This window comes from Aegilops tauschii, chromosome 2 (assembly GCF_002575655.3).
Source record: "Aegilops tauschii subsp. strangulata cultivar AL8/78 chromosome 2, Aet v6.0, whole genome shotgun sequence".
Classification (NCBI taxonomy): domain Eukaryota; kingdom Viridiplantae; phylum Streptophyta; class Magnoliopsida; order Poales; family Poaceae; genus Aegilops; species Aegilops tauschii.
In genome coordinates, this window is record NC_053036.3 from 261,970,904 (window position 1) to 261,988,881 (window position 17,978).

The 17,978-nt window shown below is 54.0% G+C and overlaps 1 long non-coding RNA gene across 1 annotated transcript; it reads right to left on the bottom strand.

Annotated features, from left to right (window-relative positions):
- Positions 1-4,512: 4,512 nt before the first annotated feature.
- LOC141041639 (uncharacterized) lies at positions 4,513-6,876 on the bottom strand. The gene is made up of 2 exons (XR_012202441.1): positions 6,176-6,876; positions 4,513-6,029 (listed from the first exon to the last, which is right to left on the bottom strand). It is a non-coding gene; the product is annotated as an uncharacterized lncRNA (long non-coding RNA).
- Positions 6,877-17,978: the final 11,102 nt, after the last annotated feature.

Sequence of the window (17,978 nt, forward strand, 5' to 3'; positions counted from 1 at the left end):
GCTTGTTTATCTTTCAGAGTGATGAAGATATAAGTGTTGAACAAGTGCAGTCTCATCATCTTGCTCAGCTGCTTGCGCTGCAACTCCCCAAAAGGCTAACCTTTCTTGAACTCTATTGAAGTGCTCTCGGTTTTGTATATTATTTTGTCGGCGTGTTTATTTGCACTGGTGGCGATCTTTGATGCCCAGTGTATGTAATCTGTTGTCTGCTTGTGCTTTATTATCATAGTGGCGAACTTTGATGCCCAGTGGATGTAATATGCCGTAATTTCTTTATTGTATAGTCTAGGTTTTTTCTTATTCATGATGCTGCAGTTATTTTACTGTATATATATCCTGTCTTCGCAGTAAACCGACCAAACCGTAAAATTATGGTACATAATCGGGCCGTCATGCAATCACGATGTAGGTTGGGCCTGAAACGTGCCGAACAGCTCACGGGCCGGCAGCAGCCCGAAATGAACCCCGGCCCATGATTGTGCGAATCAAATCATGGGCTTTTAACAGGACAAAATTGTCTCGGTCCTTGTTTGGCCCAATCAGATATCGGCTGCGAGCAGGCCGGATGCAAAACGGGCTGTAGTTAGGCCCAACTATATGACGGGCTTTTAACAGGCCGAAATTAATATAGGGCCGAAATGTTAAACGGGCCTTTAACAGGCCAAAACTAATATCAGGCCGAATTACTAAGTGGGCCTTTAGCAAGTGGGCCCAAAAGCATAGTGTCCAGTTGATGGACCGAATCTGATATGGGCCATAATTAAGCCCAAAGCCTCTTAAAGGGCCGGACCTGATCTGGGCCGTAATTTGGCCTAGAACGTGGTAGGCTTTTAACGGGCCGGATCTCATATGGGCCACTATTAGGCCCGGAGCATGGCAGGCCATTAATGGACCGGATCAAATATGGGCCGGCATTTGGCCCAAAACATGGCAGCCAGTTAATGGGCCGGCCTACTAGGGTCCTCAAAATCTTGTGGGCCTACAGCTAGGCCGGCCCATTAATGTCGGTGAAATCTCGTGGGCCTTTAGCTGGGCCGGCCCATTATGATCCGCAAGAATCTTGTGGGCCTTTACCTGGGCCGGCCCATTATGGCACACAAAAATCTTGTGGGCCTTTACCTGGGCCGGCCCATTATGGCCCACAAAATCTTGTGGGCCTTTAGCTGGGCCAGCCCATTATGGTCCGCAAAATCTCGTGGGCCTTTAGCTGGGCCGGCCCATTATGGTCCGCAAAACCTTGTGGGCGTTCAGTTGGGCCGACCCATTTAAACTTGATGGGCCGGTCCACGTGCCAAAATATCATAGGCGCGTCTCGCCCATTGGATGAGTGACACCTATGCCAACGCGGACCTGACACGTGTCTCCTCCAGCCAATGATGATTTTACACGTGGAAAATCCCCATTGGTCGGGGCTCTTAACGGGTTATCGGATCCAAAACCCGACCTGATAGCTTAACGGCGTTCTGTTACGGTGGATGCCACGTGTCGGTCACCCTTGACGAAAGCACTTCTGTGACGCGCGATTTATCGTCATGGAAGTGGACACTTCCGTGATGATAATTTTGGTAATGTCATGGAACACTTCTACGACAGGATAGGTATGACTATCTTGATTCTGTCATAAATTTGTCATGGATGTACATGCATGACAAAAAACGCGACCTACTGTGACAAACACGTATCATCACGGAAGTGTATTTTTTTGTAGTGCGTGCCATGAAGCACGCCTCCAAGTGGTGCCCAAGCGCCTCCCTCATGAGGTTGGCAAGGTCTGAGGCCCTCCAGAAGAGAGCCCCCGAGCCCTGCCCGAGAGGGGCGCCAGGCGCGCCTTCCTATGCGATGGAGGGATGCGCCCCTGGAGCGGGCGCTGATCCTGACGAGGCTCCTGCCGCGACGCCATCTTCCTGAGGTCCTGCGCGGCGTGGCTTCTTCTTCTCGGGGATGGCCTCCGGAGGGCCTTCACTTCTGCTCTCGGGGTCGTCGATTGCTGCGGCTTGGAAGGCGCGCTCGAGGGAGCACACCGCATCCCTCTCTTCACACGGGACTATGATGATTCCTCCACTTCCTGGCATCTTGAGAACGTTGTAGCCGTGATGAGTGACTGCCATGAACTTGGCCAGGGCTGGATACCCGAGGATGGCATTGTACGGCAGGCGGATGTGCACGACGTCGAAGTCGATGAGCTCGGTGCGGTAGTTCTTGCGCTCCCCGAAGGTGACAGGCAGGCGGACTTGCCCTATCGGTGTGGTGGAACCGTCGGTCACTCCTGAGAAAGGCTTGGTGGGCTCGAGCTGTTCATATGGCACTTGGAGGTTGTCGAACGTGTCGACGGACAGGACGTTGAGCCCTGCGCCGCCGTCGATGAGGGTCTTGGTGACCTGCACATTGCTAATGACTGGGGAACACAACATAGGGAGGGCGCCAGCGGTGGCTGCGCACTTGAGTTGATCCGCCGAGTTGAAAGTGATGGCGCATTGGGACCACCTGAGCGGGTGCGTGGCTTCGAGCTTGGGGAGCACCGCGTTCACCTCGCGAGCGAACTGTTTGAAGATGTGCTGAGAGGCCGGGGCCTTGGCACCGCCCAAGATGCAGGCGATCGCACGCGGCTCCTGGAAGCCCCCAGCCCCCTCGTCCTAATGGTGGTCATCGTTCCTCCTTGGTGGCGGCAGCGGGGGAAGACCGGTGTTGCCTTGGGGGCGATCCTCACGAGGCGGTTCCCTCCAGGCGCCCTGGCGAGGTTGGTCCTGCCAGCGGTCCTCGCGAGGCCGGTCGCGCCACTCCTGGCGCGGGCCACGGTCGTCCCAGCGTCCGCCTCCACGTCCTCCTCCGCGGCCGTAGCCCCGGTCGTTGCGCTCGGGGCGTCGACCGTAGCGTCCTTCCGATATGGCTCTGAGCTCTTGACAGTCGCTGGTGTTGTGGGTGTTCAGGTTGTGGAAGGCACAGAACGGTAGGCCGTTCTTGGATGACTCGGGCTGATCTCTACCCCGCTTGGTGTCGGGCTCCACTGCGAGCACGACCGCCTCCTTGCGCTTCACGTCCTTGGCCTTGGCCTTCTTCTCCTCCGCTCCTGCGGCTGGCAGCTCGAGGAGAGAAAGGCGCCCCTCCTCAGCTCTTGCGCACTTGGTCGCCAGGTTGAACAGCTCCTGAGAGGTGCAGAGCTCCTCATGGATGGCGAGCTCTTCCTTCATCTTGACGTCATGGAAGCCATCGGAAAACGCGGAGATGATGGCGTTGTCCGTGACCTTGGGGATCTTGAGGCGGGTGTTGTTGAAGCGTTGGATGTACTTCTGGAGGGTCTCTCCTGGTTGTTGCTTGATGCGGCGTAGATCACCCGCGGCCGGCGGGCGGTCGCGAGTGCCCTGGAAGTTGGCGACGAAGCGGTCACGCATCTCGTCCCAAGAAGAGATCGAGCCGTGCTGCAGGTTCAGGAGCCAGGAGCGGGCTCCATCCTTGAGAGCCATGGGAAACCAGTTCGCCATGACTTTTTCTTCGCTGTTGGCCGTTTCGATGCTAAGCTCATAGAGCTGCAGGAACTCCGCGGGGTCGGCGGTGCCGTCGTAGCGAGGAGGCAGATCCGGCTTGAACTTGCCTGGCCAGGCGACGCTACGCAGCTCGGGGGTGAAGGCGCGACAGCCAGCCGTGGTTACCGGGGCCCGCTTCGGAGGTGGAGCTTGGTCTTGGCGGGGTCCGCGCTACGCCGCTGCGGGCGGTGCGCGGTCTTGACGAGGTGGCGCAGGGAGCGCAGGTGCAGCTTCTCGCGGCCGCGGAATTTCTTGGCAGCTTCTCTCTTCGCGCGCGGGCGCCGGGCATGGTGGATCATGCCGCGGAGCCGCGCGCCTTGGTTCCAAGGCTCCATCTTGGGGCAGAGGTGGTGGAGGCATGCCATGAGCCCCGTCGCCCGCGGCTGGTTGAGGGGGAGGCAGAGAGTGGGACGGCGCCGGAGAGCCCCCTGCAGCGCGGACGAGCTCGGCGACGTGGTCGAGCCACTCCTCGTAGAGGTCGTCGACGGGGCGGTAACGCAGGAGCTCGTTCGCCGCAAGGAGCGCGGCCCGTGCCTCCATGGGAGCGCGGTGCGCGTGGGACGAAGAATCGGCAGGGGTCAGTGATGGAGTAGGGGTGCGGCCGTCCTGCCGCACCGAAGGATGCAGCGAGGACGCCTGCTACTCGTTCCCCGCCAGGCCGGTGGCAGCATTGGCGGCGGGAGATAGAGAATGACGAGGTGGCCCGCCGACGGGAGCCGTCTGAGCGACGCGGGCGGTGAGGGCAGCCCGACGCTCAGCTCGAGCACGGCGAGCGTCCGCCATGGAGGCGATGGAGCGACGAACTGATGGAAGGGAAGCTACGGCGCACCCCTACCTGGTGTGCCAAATGTCGGATGTGGGGTTCCGGCAAACCCTTGAGGTTCGAACACTAGGGTGCGTGCGAATTCTTTCCCTCCTACCGATCTACGCCCTAGCTTGCAAAGATCCCGCGGACGAACTCGACCAACTCGCAACACAGAGAGACACGAGGTTTATACTGGTTCGGGCCACCGTTGTGGTGTAATACCCTACTCCAGTGTGGTGGTGGTGGATTGCCTCTTGGGCTGATGATGAACAGTACAAAGGAAGAATAGCCTCCTGAGGTTGAGGTGCTCTTGTGCTTGTCGAACTTGTGCGGGTGAGGATTCGATGCCTCCTACTATGGTGGCTAGACCTATTTATAGAGGCCCTGGTCCTCTTCCCAAATATCGAGCGGGAAGGGAGCCAACAATGGCGGCGAATTTGAAGGGGGACAGCTAGTACAAGCTATCCTGACAAAAGCGGTCTTCGCCTGCGAAAAGCTCTGGTGGTGACGCCGTCTTGGGCTCCACGATGACCTCCGTCTTGCCGTCCTCCTGGTCTTGTTCTCGTTGCACCAATATAGCAACCTTTGCCTAATGCCTCGGTACTCTTCGCCTGCGCTGGCCTCCTTAGCACCAAAGAGCAAATAAGGACGCTGCGCACGCTGGCGCCCGCCTGGTGTCATTCGTCATGGCTCACGTCACGAGGGCCTCGTGAGGTTTTGCCTGCCTTGATATCTCCGCTCCTCGCGAGCCTGCCTGGTTAGGCTACTCCAGAGGAGGTCTTGTGTCGTCCGTCTCGCGAGGCTTGGACCCTCGCGAGGGTCCTGGATGCCTTGTTGATGAAGAAGGGCCGCACAGCCTGCTGGCTTGGCCACGCTGTGGGCCGCAGGCAGGCAAGTCTGGGGACCCCCGTTCCTAGAACGCCGACAGCAATTACAATGCATGAACATGATATCAACATAAGCATGAGGGTTCAACATAACTATCATCCATACCAACAATGAATCATATCCAACTGAGCATGGCATAATGACGAGCATGAATATCACAAGTAGAACACTACTCATAACATGACCACTAGCATCAACCATAAATACCATGCAATAACATTACGATAAAACTACCATGCAAGCATTTAACCAACTGGGTGCAAAAGAACATGCATAACAACGGTACTCGGAACAGACAATAGTCATGCACCGAGGACCATCACCAACATGTACTACTACCAAGCATGGCCAATATTAAGGTAATACTAGCATGAAGAACATAATAACAGAGTGCAAGAAAACATATCATGACGGTAACCACCGATCCGTAAGCATAACCGAAATAACGACAACAGTAGCAAAACAAACACACAGTTATTAAATATTCAAGTTGAAAACCAATGCTACTGCATGGCTATCATGCAAATGGTGGTTTTGGCTTGCCTCGGGGTGAAGAAGGCTCCGGGAAGAGGTGCGGTGAAGCCGCGGAAAGATTCGCCGGAAAGGGTACTCTCTCGGAGGGGGCTGATTAGGGGCAAGGGTAAGATGGTCATTTCCAATATGTCAAACCATAGTGAAAATGATAGCAAAAGTTTGGGCCCGAAGAGATGAAGAAGTGAGCGTGGGTTTCACCTCAATCGGAGTTACGGTTGCGGAGTTATGAGGTGTAGAAGATCAGGGACTTTTCTGTAAAAATAATATTCACAGCCGGGTCCCTGAGTGGATAAGACAGATGCGTAAAGTTAGAAATACGCTTTCTGACTAAGAAAACGTGTTCGAGTGTGAAACCGAGGGAAAATATACTTTCAGAAGAAGAAAGCGTAGCCAACGAGTTTACGTTTTCGGGCAAATGTAAACGTACTCTCGGACTTCCCGTGTCCACTTAAGTGACGTGGCAGGGCGGGGCCGGGCGCTGGGTCGCTGACGAGGGGGTCCCACGGGAGATGGGGCCCGCCTGGCCTGACCGTCTTCAACCTCTCGCTCGGTGAGCTCCTGGCCGAGGGCAGAGGCCCGCCCCGACGGCGCTGGACGGCGAGTCCGGCCACCGCAGGAAACGTGCGACCTACCCAGACGTTCAGGAGGACTAGACGCATCCGTTCCCGGCCTTGGAAATCGCTGGCGAGCTCTGTAGCGGCTGCAGTTGAGCTCGCGGCGGAGGGGTCTTCGGGTGGGGATGGGCGCGGCGCTCCATTGTGGGAGAGGAGGAGGCGAGGTGCTGGAGGGGTTCAGGAGGGGTGGTGGAGGCCCCTAGAGGTGGTGGAACGGAAGAAAAAGCTCGGGATGGCTCGGATTTAAGCCGTGGTGGGGCAGCGGCCATGGTAGCAGAGGGAGGACAGGAGAGCAGCCCCGGCTTGGGGAAGAAGTGGGGCGGGGTCCTGGGAGCGAGGTGAGGCCAGTGGTGAGGTCGAGCGGCCTCGGGGTGGCCTTAAATAGGCGGGGGCGAGGTGGCCGAGCTGGCGTCGCCGCGGACGCGTGGACGGCACCGCGGACGCATGCCCACGCTCCCGAGCTCGATGGTAGACGACGAACGAGGCACAGGCGAGAGCTCACGGGGTCAGAGGGAGCTAAGGAAGCACGGGGAGGAAACGGACGAAGGAAGATGACGACGACCGACTACAGCGTGTCCGTGGACGCGCCGCGACGAGCGCCATTAAAGCCCTGTCGGAGGGGGAGAGGAGTCCAAGGGGATGGTGACGACACGGGGAACATGCTGGACAGGCTCAAGCGCGCGAAGACGACAAGCATGACGAGCAGGGCCGAGGCAAAACAACGCTCTGGACATGGCCGCTGCACGCCAAAACGGCGGTCACCACTGGCACTGGCACGAAGAGGACAAGGGAGGCTGCGAGGAGTTGTCAAGTTACTAGTTCCTGCATAATAGAGGCCGAGGGAGGTGATGGATCAGGGAAAAGTGCCAAGGAGAGGTGTGACTGATCGTCTGAAGTTTGTTGTTGCAAACTTGATCATGAAACAGTGATCAACTGAGGTGAGATTAGAGCCAAAGGAGTTGCCTGGGAGGTTTAAGATAGGAAGGACAAGAATCCTGTGAAGTTTGGAAGGAAATGGGCCAAGATTTAATATAGTTGCTTCACAACTGCTTAAATTGGTCCAGAAAATGAATCATGAAGTAGCACTCACTAGGAGTAACCACTTGAGCTGAAATTTGACAAGGCTAGCTGATTTGGGCATATGAGAGTGCCATAAAAATTTCATGCCATTTGGCCAAGCCAAAATGGTACTTCCTTCATAGCTATCCTCCCTGTCCAGAAAATTGGGAAAATCCTGAGGGAAAATGGCTAGATGAAATGATTCCAAAACTTGTGTAGATAGGTTATATAGGTAGGAGAAGGCATAGGAAAATTTTCAGACATAATGGAGCAAGATAAAATATACTTGCTTCATTAACTAAAAATTTGGACAAAATCAAAGAATTGAAGACGAGCTCACATGGAGGCATGAAATAAGCTCAACTTCTTGAGGAGGGCTTCGATTTGATAAAATGAAAGATCATGCAAAAATTCAACTCAATTGGATTAACCTAGCTAGTACTTCCTTCACAACCAATTCCCTCAGACAGGAACTTTGAAAAATTGCTCAGGAATATTTACTAGGCAAATGAGGTTGCATTTTGGCGTGTGGTAATGATATGGACAGGAAAAGGTGTCCAAGGGGTTTGAGGTCAATTGGGAAAAGATAGATAGCACTTGCTTCATAATCTGCCATTCAGGATAGAATAGGAAAGTAATTAATTAAGCATGATGGGAAACATGGAAAATGAAATATTTTGCCATATTTGAGGAAGATATGACCCAAACAATTTATGAGAATTATTTGGGAATTTTAGGAGTGACAGAAATATAGGTTGTGAAAGGGCAGACATGGTTACTCCTTTAATTGAAAAAAGGAATATTCCCTAGCCATAAGAATATTGGGGTTGGGCTAGGATGAAATGGCAAGGTCTAGGGAAGGATTTGGGTATGACAAGCCACTCTGGAAATAAAGAAGAGGGCATCTTCTTCAGTTTCCAGACCACAAAGCCACAGAAAAAGAAAACTTAAGGAAAAATCTCAGAAAAACAAAAGAAAGGGCCAAAAATCAGGCTGTGATAGTGTACTTATGTGCGAGTTAGTTCCATGTGCAGTAAATTAGAAGGAATTTTCAAACATATTTGTCTCACGACATGGACACATGCATATGTATACATGGAGTGCCATGGCATTTAAATTCCAAAAAATTAAAAAAATATCAGAAACACATGAAGCCTTGCTTGATGTAATGTCATGCCACTAAGATGATGTGGTAAAAAAATTGGCATGTTTAACGAAAGTTTGGACACACACCCCTGACAAACCGGAGCAACTCACTAGAAGGCTCGTGGTTCCGAGAGGGAACAATGCATGTTTGATGACGAACGGAGATAGCTTCCTCTTACGACCTTCAAATTTTTTCTACGTTTAACGTGCACTACTACAACTATAATGTGAAAATTTGGAAAATTCTAGGGGCGATTTGACCTTTTAAAGACATTTAAGTGATTTTCTAGCCATTTAATGACTATAATTCAAATTTGAACTACATCTATATGCAACGCCTAATCATAATGGTTTGAAAAATCATATTTGTGTACTTGTGTGCGAGTTAATTCCATGTGCAGTAAATTAGAAGGATTTTTCGAACATATTGGTGTCACGACATGGACACATGCATATATATGCATGGAGTGCCATGGCATTTTAATTCCAAAACATTAAAAGATGATCAGAAAAACACGAAACCTTGCTTGATGTAATCTCATGCCACCAAGATGATGTGGTAAAAAAATTGGCATGTTTGACGAAAGTTTGGACACACCCCCCTCACAAACCGGAGAAACTCACTAGAGGGATCAGTGCATGTTTGATGACGAATAGGAGATAGCTTCCTCTTACGGCCGTCAATTTTTTTTCTATGTTTAACATGCACTACTACAACTGTACTGTGAAAATTTGGAAAATTCTGGCGGTCATTTGACCTTTTAAAGACATTTAAGTGATTTCTAGCCATTTAATGACCGTAATTCAAATTTGAGCTACATCTACATGCAACGGCTAACCATAACGGTTTGAAAAATCATATTTGTGTACTTGTGTGCGAGTTAATTCCATGTGCAGTAAAGCAGAAGGAATTTTCAAACATATTGGTCTCACGGGATGGGCACATGCATGGAGTGTCATGGCATTTTAATTCCAAAAAATAAAAAATGATCAGAGAAACATGAAACCTTGCTTGATTAATGTCATGCCACCAAGATGATGTGGTAAAAAAATTGGCCTGTTTGATGAAAGTTTGGACACGCCCCCACACAAACCAGAGCAACTCACTAGAAGGTTCGTGGTTTCGAGAGGGAACAATGCATGTTTGATGACGAACGGGAGATAGCTTCCTCTTATAGCCTTCAAAATGTTTTCTATGTTTAACGTGCACTAATGCAACTGTCATGTGAAAATTTGGAAAATTTCAGGGGTCATTTGACCTTTTAAAGACATTTAAGTGATTTTCTAGCCATTTAATGACCGTAATTCAAATTTTAACTACATCTACATGCAATGGCTAACCATAACGGTTTGAAAAATCATATTTTTGTGTACTTGTGTGCGAGTTAAAAAATCATCAGACGATGTAAATATCTGGTGTTCAAACAAGAAAATATAAAGATCTGGCAAGACAACCAGCCCCCACATGATTGGCACTCTATCTCGTGGCTCGAGGTTTGGTAAGTGAGTGGCGGTGATTATTAATCAGACACGATTCTATATTGGAAACCGTCAGCTATTATGTTCACACACGGATTTTGCTGCGGGAATCATGTGTAATTCAAACTACAGTACTCGTAAATTCTAGCGACTGGCATGTGTACTGTTCCCGTCGATCTAGACTCCGGCCGCCAATAAATACTGCCTTGCTCACGTCGTCCCGCTTGCATTCTCATCTACATCCTCCCCTCACTGGCCCTCTCTCTCTCAAATCTCTGCCATGGCGCCACCGACCTGCACACGTGCCGACGAGGAGTCGCCGCCCCCCGAGGACGCTCACTCGAATAGCAGCGACGAGGACCCCTACGCGCCGCTAGAGGAGGTTGCATCAGACCCCCCAACTTTGGATTGGTTTTGGGGCCAGGACAATCTTTGTCTGTCGAAGTCGCTGCCGCTGGCTGAGAAAGCCAGGCAAGTGGTGTTCAAGAAGGAGATGGCAGAGGAGGAAGCCAGGTACCAGGCGGCCTGTGAAGCCCATGACGCCGCCTGGAAAAAGGAGGCGACAGAGCTTTGGGGGCGGGCGCGTCGTCATGCGGAGGAGGTGTACGAAGACGGGTACTTCGGGAGGAAGGTCAAAGGCGCTGGGCGCCTCATCGCTGCATGGAGGTGGGCCGATAAGCTCCAGCATGCTACCGACGAGGAGCTCCGGTGGGCGCCCACCAAAATGGCAAGATCGTTCACGCTCGTCCGCCAGCAAGAGGCAGATCGGTACGTCAAGCGCTGCGAGGCGGAGGAGGCAGAGTACTACCTCCGCACTGGGAAGACGCCGTGCACCAGGGAGCTGCTGGCGAGGGGCTGCAGGAATACTAGCCGCAGGAGGGATTCTTAGTTTTAATATTGTTCGTTTTCAATTTATGCATTGTACCTAGTAGTTAACTATCTTCACGTATATGTGATGATATTATATATATATATATTCTGTGATGAACTAATGAACAATTAATATATATATATATATTATGAATTCCATTTTCTATCTGTTTTTCTATACTAATTTGAATCTAGCTGTTATGATCCACATATACAGAATGGAAAGCATATATACACACATTGAAACAGAACATATAAGAACGGAAAACAGAGTACACACATTGAAACAGAGGAATAAATAGAGCAATACTATGATTGCTGTGAATACATAGCTATCCACGTCGAAATGACTCAACAAGATAAAACGCATCCATGAGACCATGACCAGCAGCCCTTGCCTACGGTAGATCTTGTCTCTGCCTGAACTCGTGCATGCATTCGTCCAAGCGGTCGACACGCTCGCGGTACATCTGGATCGCGATCTCGAGCTCCAAGTTGGCTATTTCATTGGAGATCACCAGCTCGAGGATGCGACGACCATGTTCCTCTACTGCGCCTAGGTGGACACCTAGGCCAAGGAGATGGTCGAGCCTACCGACCAGCGCTTTGGCATCGAGCGGGCCGCGGACAAGGCGAACGGCATGACCCATGCGAACGGCGCGATGGTCGTCCGGTGCAAGTACGGCGCGGCCGACCTCTGGTGCAAGTACGACGCAGAGGGCCTTTCCCCACTCCTGGCGAGGAATGGGGGTATTGACGGGACGTGTACCCAACTGCGACACCGTGTTTCCCCACTCCTGGCGAGGAATGGGGGTATTGACGGGACGTGTACCCAACTGCGACACCGTGTTTCCCCACTCCTGGCGAGGAATGGGGGTATTGACGGGACGTGTACCCAACTGCGACACCGTGTCGGCGCGCCTCTCGCTCTGCGGCGCTCCAATGGTCATTGTCATTCGCTTGTTCGCCGGTGCTCATTGAGGAGACGGAGGTTGCAGCACAGGTCCTCCCGTGCTGGTAGCTCTTCCGTCATTTGGACGTCAAAGTGCGGCCGCACCTGCTCTATGGTGTACACAACATGAACCGGCTTGGACAGTGGCGCCGACTCCTGGTCGGAAGCTACGTCCATTGTCTGATTGTCGTCACTCAGCTCGGGGAGCTCGCTGTCGAGCCAACATGTCCGGCTGCTGGACCGATCTGATGCCAAGCACGAGTCTGACCGCCCTGGCCCACCCAGACCGCCTCCCTCGCCCTAGCGGGCTTTCCGCCCGAAACGGTCAGCGCCGCCAGCGCCGCTTCCTGGTGCATGCGATTGCTCCGCGTTCAAACGACACAAGTGCCATCCGCCCGTCCGTCTGCCACCCATATTAATGATACGCGGTTGCCGAGGCGGCTACTCCGGTGCCACCCATCCGTCCCTCCGCCGCCCACCATTGATATGTAAACTGCTGCACTGGCCATAGCCGTAGTCATCCGCCTCCATTCCATTTCTCCTATCCACACCACTACTGCCCACCATGGCTTCCTCGCGCTCCCGCGCTCTTCGGGACGGGCGGATGACGGACTACAAGGAGATGGCAGCCATTGCTGCCGACTGGCTGGCCGACAGGCGGCCGGAGGACGACGACGTCCCAATGGAGAACATGGTAGTCGATGATCCGGCGCCAACCCCCTCCTCCGCGCCATCCTCGCCGGTGCATTGCACCATGACCATCGGCGAGGCCCGTGCCCAATACATGGACACGATGAGGCAGAAGCGTCAGGAGTAGTTCCGGGAGGCGCAGGCCGACGCCGCCTACAACCACCATCTCCTCCAGGAGCACCTACAGGCGAAGGAGCAGATCGACGCGGAGCGGGCGGAGCAGGAGGCGCTGCTCGACTCATACTACTCCGCCCGCGAGGGCCGCCTCACGCGCTGGCGGTAGCGCATGCGGGTGGCGGAGGTTGCGGCCGCCTACAAAGTGGGTGATGAAGCGGGCAAGGCGTTGTGTGGCGAGACCGAGGACAAGGCAGAGGGCAATGCCGGCTCCGCTGAGTCCACGATCCGCTAACGTCGATGAGGCCCTGCTCTGCCGAGGCCCTGCCGCGCCAAGAACGAGGCAGAGGACATCACCGGCTCCACCGATGCCCCGCCCCGCCGGCACCGAGGCTGTGGATTTCGCCGGCTTCGGCGAGGCCCTACTCCGCCGAGGCACCGCTCCGCCAACATAGAGGCAGAGGACATTGCCGGCCCCGCCGAGGCCCAGCACCGCCGGCACCGAGGCGGAGGACTTCGCCGGCTTCGGCGAGGCCCTACTCCGCCGAGGCCCCGCCCCGCCAACAATGAGGCAGAGGACATCGTCGGCTCAGCCGAGGCCCCGCCCTGCTGGCAACGAGGGGGAGGATTTCCCCCGCTCCGCCGAGGCGCCGCCCCGCCGGCAACGAGACAGAGGACATCATCGACTCCGTCGTGGCCCCGCCCAGCTGCCAACGAGGCCGCACCACACAAAAAACAAAGAAGAGTAGAACACGGTAGGTCGCCGCCACTCGGGTCCAAGTAAGGCCACCGCTGCTACCCTCTGGTTGACCATTGACGGCTGATTAGCTTCTTGGCGGCGACGTGGAGTCGGAGAGCTAAGTTGGAGAAGGAGGCTGCTTTAGTTACTTAACTGCAGGTGCAGTTGGGTCACTGACATGTGGGCCCAACAGGCATCTGGGCCACATGTCAGTTATGCAACTACACCTGCAATTAAGTCACTGAAGCTCAGTCCGCTAGAGAAGAAGCTTCTGTTCGGCTCAGCCGGACATGGGTGGGTAGCTTCTGTTAATTAATTATACCTCCAGTGCACTCCTTTTTAGTTGAAGAATGTATGAAATGTAATGAAATCCAACATGTTTATATGAAATCCGACCGTGTATGAATGAATTTAGTTCGATTAGTTCGAATTATTGTATCACTGGCATTGGATGAACATGCAAAACAATACGTACTAGCACTATTCCCAGGGTGATCACCTCGTGTGTAGCAGTTTCACATGTACTCCCTCCAGTCCTTTTTAGTCTGCATATAAGTTTTGTCTGAAGTTAAAGTATCTCTACTTTGACCAATCTTATAGAAAAAAGTTTGAACATTCACAATGTAAAATCAACCGACTTGAAAGAAATCTAATATGCGAAGTAAAAAGGAACAGAGGGAGCACAAAGAGTTTGAGCAGCTTTTTAGCGTTCCTGTACATTGCAATCAAACACACAGGCCTAGTGTCGTGGTGGGCGCACGACAGATGCCAAGGGATGGCTAAAGATGGGAGGAGGCTCGAGGGCACTGGTGGGCTCCAGAGGCGAGGTTGGCATGAGCGAGCGCGGGACGCAAGACATACCCAGGTTCGGGGCTCTCCGGAGAGATAACACCCCTAGTCCTGCCGAGTGTAGTTGATGTGTATCAGTACAGATATGCTCCTAGAGCTGTATGGAGGAAGAAGTAAAGCAAGTCAAGGCTTAGGCTGCTCCCTCTCCTTGGGTGTTGCTTGCTGTGTGTGTGTGAGTGATTGCTACGGTTCTCGTCGTGCGTAAGTGAGCTCTCCCTATGCATGAGGGCTCCTGGGGGGTTTTATAGGTCAACCCCCTAGGGGTACAAGGGTAATGTTACATGGCCGTGGGGCCAGATTGTCATTGTTCGGGAAGCCGACGCTGGGACCCGCCGGGGGTCAGGGCTCGCCGGGTTCTCCGGGCGCGGGGCCTGCCAGGTACGGGGGCACTGTTGGCCGTCTTGTCGATCGTCATGGAGTGGCCGGGTTGAGTCGGCTACAGTGGCGCTCCATCAGGTTGCCGCTTGCTGGCGTCATTGGTGACAATAGTTGCATTGTTGCCACGCCGGCCCTGGTCAGCGGGTAGGTGGGGCACTGTTACCATGCCCCGGCTGACTAGAGGCATGTGCGGGGCACTGTTGCCTTGGTCATCAATAGGTGGATACTCTTCCCATCGTATGGCTGGGATGGGAGCTGACCAGTGGCCGGGTTGGAGAACACGCCAAGGGTGGAGCCGGCATGTTGGGAAGTCTTGGTGCACCGGGCTCGGTTGTCTTGAGGCGGTTGTTGGGGCCGAGTTGAGGAGTCCGGCCGGGTTGGAGAGTTTGGCTGGGTCGAAGGGCTTGGCCGGGTCAAGCAACCCGGCCAAGCGTGGGCCGGCTTGAGGGGCATTGCTAGCCCCGTTGTTTTTGAAAAGGATTCGGGTTCCGTTGACTTCCTGGGGTTCATCCCCCTGACAGTAGTCCCCGAAGCTGTGAAGGTCCGTCGTCTTCGGATGGGAGGGCCTTCGCAGTTTCCCTTCCCTAAGGAGGCGAATTTTATGGCCGCTGGGTCCGGCAACACCCACTGTGTGCCGGCTTCCGGAAGCTGGATCGCGGCACCCCGTCGGGGGCGGGAAACCGAAAAGTTCGCCGAATCTTGGGGTAATCTTTTGGACTTCGCGCGGGCGCCACATGGCGCCTGGAAGCCGGAGGGGCTTGACAGGCCATGCGCGCGACAGGACAGGGCAGCGCGCTGGGGCCCGCGGCTACGTGCCCTCGGCCCATGCATGCGAATTTATTGCGGTGTCCGCAAGTCGGTTGCCATTCTTGAGGCAGTTATTGCGCACGTACGTGCGCGGTTATTGCGGGGAAGTGGGAAAGGCGGGCGCAAACGATTCCACTCGCCCACGTTTCAAACCGTGGTTTATAAATTGGGGCGAGGAGGGGGCAGCGGAAATCATTCTTGCTCACGCCCCCTGCCTTATTCTTCTTTTCTCTGCTTCTTGCGACCGCCGTGCCCTGCGACGCCCGTTGCTTTGAGCAGAGCCTCGTCGCCATCTTCTTCCTTCTTTCTTCCGCACCTTTGTCGATGGCGCTGCCGTCGGGCTCGTGGATGGGTTCGACCGTCACTCTGGACGACACTGCATATCTTCACACCACCAGGCGCCTGCCGGGGGAGACAGAGGTCGCCGCGCGCCTGCCGCGGGGCGAGCGGGAGCCGCGGCCCGAGGTCACGGAGTGCGTGGTCTTCTTCCCGCACTTCAAGCGCGGGTTCATGCTTCCCGCGAGTGCCTTGTTCCACGACTTCCTGGAGTTCTTCGGGCTCCAGCCCCATCATCTTGGCGCCGGCGCCATCGTGCAGCTTTCGGGCTTCGTCACCCTCTGCGAGGGGTACCTGGTGTCGGTGTCAAAACCGGCGGATCTCGGGTAGGGGGTCCCAAACTGTGCGTCTAAGGCGGATGGTAACAGGAGGCGGGGGACACAATGTTTACCTAGGTTCGGGCCCTCTCGATGGAGGTAATACCCTACTTCTTGCTTGATTGATCTTGATGATATGAGTATTACAAGAGTTGATCTACCACGAGATCGTAGAGGCTAAACCCTAGAAGCTAGACTATGATTATGATTGTTGTCGTCCTACGGACTAAACCCTTCGGTTTATATAGACACCGGAGGGGGCTAGGGTTACACAGAGTCGATTACAAGGGAGGAGATCTACATATCCGTATTGCCAAGCTAGCCTTCCACGCAAAGGAGAGTCCCATCCGGACACGGGACGAAGTCTTGAGTCTTGTATCTTCATAGTCCAACAGTCCGGCAGAAGTATATAGTCCGGCTATCCGAGGACCCCCTAATCCAGGACTCCCTCAGTAGCCCCTGAAACAGGCTTCAATGACGATGAGTCCAGCGCGCAGATTGTCTTCAACATTGCAAGGCGGGTTCCTCCTCCGAATACTCCGTAGAAGATTTTGAACACAAGGATCGTGTCCGGCCCTGTAAAATAAATTCCACCTACCATCGTAGAGAGTATAATATTTTCACAAATCTTAATCTGCTGACAAGTTTCATAGTGTGACATCACGCCACGGCCCGGTCATTATTCGAACCGTTTCTCCTAACCAGCTACTGCACATATTGCGAGGCGGTTTTCTTGGCACGTCTTGTCGAAGCAGAGACTGTGTCCCCCTATCACGGGATTCTCATCAATACGGGTGTGGGTAACCCAATCGCGCCATCAATTACGGCGCTTGGGGAATAAGCGGTTTTACCAGGCAAGTGGGGAGGCGCAGAATCCCTGCTGCCTTTATAAGGGGCTAAGGACTCCCTTTCGCACCCACACTTTCTTCTTCCCGATCCATTCCCCTTCGCTCGAGCTCCAGCGCCCAAGCATTCATCTTCTCTGCCCACAAAGGCCTTCCGAAAATGTCCGGATCCAGAGCAGGAGGCAAGTGGATGGCCTCTACCGTCCGGGAGAAGGATATCAAAAAGCTTCGGGAGGCCGGGTATCTGGCCAAGAAAATCAGCCACCGTCTCCCGACGGCGGGACAGATCGTCCCTACTCTGGAACCCCACGAGAGAGTTGTATTCCTCCCTCACTTCATCCGCGGGCTAGGGTTTCCCCTCCACCCGTTCGTTCGCGGCATCATGTATTATTATGGGATCGATCTTCACGATCTGTCCCCTAATTCCTTCCTCAACATCTCGACATTCATTGTCGTGTGCGAGGCTTTTCTCCGCATCTCGCCACACTTCGGCTTATGGCTGAAGATTTTTAATGTGAAGCCCAAGGTAGTGGGCAGCGAGCACGCCGAGTGCGGGGGCGCTATGGTGAGCAAGATGCCCAACGTCACATGGCCAACAGGCACCTTTAACGATTCCGTCAAGGAGTGGCAACAGCAGTGGTTTACATCACCGAGCCGCGCGGCACGGAATGGGCCGCTACTCCGGAGTTTCGATCCGGAGCCCCTCTGCGGCTTACATCCTGGGTCAAGAAGGGCCTGGACTGGTCTTCATCCGACGAATTTTTGGTGCTCCAGACGCGCGTTAAAGATATGGGAGAAAAGAACATTGAACTTGTCAATGTAGTCCAGGTGATGTTAGTTCGCCAGATCCTGCCTTGTCAACACCGGGCTTGCAATCTATGGGAATTCGATCCGGCCAAGCACCAAACCCCGCGAGAGCTTTTCGGCTCCTCGCACAAAGACATCTGGAAGGTGCTTTTTCAAGTCCAGCAAATCATGGCCGGACTCCGCCGAAGACCGTGGGTACCAACTGTCCCGCCCTGCAAGTTCGGTAAG